The following is a 4,074-nucleotide window of genomic DNA, read 5'->3' as shown; positions in this document are numbered from 1 at the left end:
CATGCTGTGATCGTCCGAATGCCTCGATTTATTCCTGTGCCAACGGAAGTGACGAATCCCTTGAGTATTGTAAGATCTAAGAGAGATTTTGGGATTACGGCAGCAATAGTATCGGCGATAACTATTGCAGCCGCTGGTGTGACCGCAGCCGCCGTCTCCCTTTCCACGTCAGTACAAACCGCAACCGCTTTGAATAATTTGTCAGCCAATGTAGCCTCTGCGCTCGATATGCAAACCTCTGTTAATGCTCATTTGAAGGGAGGGTTAATGATTGTTAATCAAAGGGTTGATTTAGTGCAAGAGCAACTTGATGTGTTATGGCAATTGGCCCAAATAGGATGTATGTGGAGGATGCCAGGACTCTGTGTTACACCTGTACAATATCATAATATGTCAAGAGCTGCGAATCTATCTAGGGAACTCTCTATGTATTTGACATCAAATTGGACGGGACGTTTTGATCACTTGGTTAGACAATTGAGAGTAGCCATTGCTCATGTTAATTCTACCCGAGTAGACATTGTTTTTGCACAAGGTATATCTGATTGGATTGCAAGTGCTGTATCTATTCTGAAGGATTGGGCTGGAATGGGATCAATGATTGCTTTGTTGGCTTTGGCAGTGTTTTTGGGATTTTGGTGGTTATGTAAGATGAGACAACAGAGACAAAATGATAATATGTTGATGCAAGCTTTCGCTGCCCTTGAAGCCGGATACTCGCCTGCTGCCTGGTTGGCCAATTTACAATAGTAGCGTGAACGTTGGTCAATATTCTGCCTATGCCTTGCTCATTCAGAGGCCATAAATATCTGCATCTCTCTACCTCCTTGGACATGGCCTCTGCACTCTGTGGATTAGTCCATTGCACCAGAATCAGGCATGTCCTTTTATGATCTTGTTGATCAGCCTTTGCACCGCTCAGAGGTTCTCCTCATTGCACGAGCTAAGGTGATCCAACAGTTGCTCACATGGAATACCTGCTTCGACCACCTTTCGGCCGGGGTGGTTGACAGGCTCCTCCTGAGCTCTAGTTATTTTAAGGAAGGGGGAGATGTCACGCGCCATTATTTCCGGGCTCTTCATGCCCTGCATGAATCCCGGATGTGAGTCCGCTGGTGACGGCGGTTCGCGCCTGCGCAGAGGAGGCGCTTGGCTCGTCAGAATGACGCAGGCCGGCATTGACCAATAGAAATGGGCCATGTCACCCGAGAGGCTATAAAAGGCAGGCTCGCATCCGGCTCGGGGTCTTTCCGCCATCTTGAAGAATGCAGAAGAACCTCCAATAAAGCGTGCTTCAGAAGAATCCTGAGTGTTGCGTGCTCCTTGCTGGCGAGGTGCGCGTGACAATAACAGGGTGCTTAGGCTACTTACACTGCACCCTCCCCTCCCCAAATGAATGGAGGTGATAACATCTTAGGACTGAGGCCAAGGCCTATGGTTAGACACGCCCAGAGGGCATTGATGGAAAGGAGGCACAAAGGAATCTCCATACTAGCGATAAAGTTTTCCATTTTAATCAACACTCAAACCTCAGCACAGGTTAAGTAAGACAGACAGACAGACAGACACACACACACACACACACACAGAGAGAGAGAGAGAGAGAGAGAGAGAGACATGAGAACAAAGGCAACAAAATGCCTCCAAAAATTTCCAACTCTCCAAAGTTGACCCATTGGGAGGAACTCAAAAGACAAACAGCTGAATTATACAAAATGATAAAAGATGAAACAAACAAAAATAATAACATGCTTGGAAAACATAGATGATATAAGTAAATAGATATTAAAATTAATAAACAATATGATTAGCAAATATTATGGTACAAAAGCCTTATGTGGGGTTTTAGAGGGTAATTGGATTATGGGGTTTATGGCTGACTAGCCATTAAGACGTATGATGTGTTGAGTTTTCTCACCTGGCCGGTGAACAAGGCATGGTGGTACATGCCTATAATCTGAGCAATTGGGAGGCTGAGGCAGGAAGATTACTATGAGTCTGAGGCTAACCTGAACTACATAGGGAGACTTTATCTAAAAGAAGAGGAAGAAAGAGAGGGAGGCCAGGGATTTAGCTCGGTGGTTCTGCCCCCTGCCTTGCAAGTGTATGGACCTGAGTTCAATCCCCAGTATCAAAAAAAAACCAACAACAACAACAACAACAAAAAAAACAAATGAGAGGGAGTAGAAGTAGATCATAGCGGCATAGCCTGGGTATATCTCCTTCACCAGCAACCCCCCTTGACTCTCTGCTTCCTGTCCACCATGCAATCCTGATCACCTGTCCTTTGCATGCCAATCCTACCTTAGTGCAGGCTGACTACGGACTGAAACCTCTACAAACTTGAGCCAAATAAGCCTTTTCTGCCTTTAATTTTATGTTGTTGGCATATTGTGTCCCAGATATGAGTGAAGTAGTTAAGTGAGCTTAAAGAAGACACTATTAAAAAGCTAGTTCATCCCGGAGCTGTAACTGTGGTGCAAGCAAAAGGATCGAGGCAGCTTGGTGTCCAAATGTTGTGGCAGCTTAAATAAATCCAAAGAAGTTGAGAAGAAAGCAAAGTATGAATGATTCTCTTTCAGCATGCCAACCTGTCCATGAAGGTTGTTCCCCAACACTTCAGTGGCAACAGCAACAAATGGCACATTTTTGAGCTATGTGACAGAATGTGGACAAACAAGTCACTGGAAGTCACAGCAGTTGGATAGTAATGTGACTATGCCAAAATCTGAGGATGAAGAGTGTTTGAAAAAATTCTGTCTAGGAGAAAGATTGTGTGCTTAAGGGGATGTTGGGCCAACTGTACATGAAAGTCCTGGAGTTGGTTATGTACAAATTGGATTTCCTCCCGTGCATGGTATTGTTAGCAGAATGAATCAGTCAACCGTAACTAGTATCTTGTAATATTTGAGTAATTGGTTTGGAGAAAAGGACTTTATTCCAGAACTGGGAAGATGGTTTCATGCTTTACTGGCATGCCTTGAGAAGCCTCTACTCGCCGAAGCTCACTCCCTGATTTGGCAGCTTCCTAAAAGGCGCTCTGAAGAGAGGCTCTCCGTGGACACCAAAGATGCTGAGTGGGCTTCTGCTTTGAATTTATTAATCTGCTTGGCGAGCAGGTGTTTTGACCAGCACGACGTGGCTGATGAGTCGTCTTGATGCAGCTGATCTCAGAGACAGGAGAGGTGTTTCTGCTGAAGCCAGCCTGTGTCTGCGGATGTGCAGTGCAGTTCACATACAGACTGCATTGTTTGCTTCAACATTGTGAATGACTCAAGTTTCTGTTCAGAATATAGATCAAATTTATTTAAACAATAAACATCTGAAATATCTATGGAAATATACCACCTGGTATTTGTTGAACACTGTGAATAGTTTTCAGCAGTCACAAGCATTTAAAATAAATCGAGTCCCATTTATTGATGAAGCAGCCTGCATAGAAGAAACTGTATGATGAAAATTTACAGCAGTCCCTGGTGTTATTTGTTTACATTGTGCACAAAAATTTTGTTGAAAATGTGTCTTGGATACTAAACTTTTATTTGGCTCTTGGATAAGATAAAAGACAAATTAATGTCCTTTAAAAAAAGCTAGCTGATGGGCTGGGAGTTAGCTCAGTGGTTCTGGCTTCTACCTTGCAAGTACAAGGTCCTGAGTTCAATTACCATACAAAAAAGTAAATAAATAAAGCTAGTTAAATTAAAACAATACACAACATGAATGATCATTTTAGTAAAGAATTACATTCCAGGGCTGGGGATTTAGCTCAGCGTTTCGGTGGGTGTCCTGCCTTGCAAGAGTTCAATCCCCGGTACCACCAAAAACAAACAAAACAAAAACAAAAACAAAAACAAAGAATTACATTCCACAAACAGGTGCCAAACATATATATAGAAGATAGAAAATATTTTTAAAAGATAGGCAGCAGAAGTGGCCAGTGTGAGGAGAGAGTGCCAGAATAGAAGTTATGGCTGATACAGATAACCATATACTCAGAAATTTCTGAAAAAAAACCAAGAAATCATGGGAAAATAGATCTGACAGTCCTTGATGAAGCAAAGAAGACTAACCTAA

General features: G+C 43.0%; 1 pseudogene; it reads left to right on the top strand.

The window, feature by feature from the left end:
• Window positions 1-3,159, top strand: part of LOC104871266 — a 23,496-nt pseudogene extending 20,337 nt beyond the window's left edge.
• The last annotated feature ends 915 nt before the right edge of the window (window positions 3,160-4,074 follow it).

This window comes from Fukomys damarensis, unplaced genomic scaffold (genome assembly GCF_012274545.1).
Source record: "Fukomys damarensis isolate Sample0158 unplaced genomic scaffold, DMR_v1.0_HiC HiC_scaffold_38, whole genome shotgun sequence".
Classification (NCBI taxonomy): Eukaryota; Metazoa; Chordata; class Mammalia; order Rodentia; family Bathyergidae; genus Fukomys; species Fukomys damarensis.
Note: the sequence above shows the minus strand (reverse complement) of the source record. Positions and strands in the feature narration are given on the sequence as shown.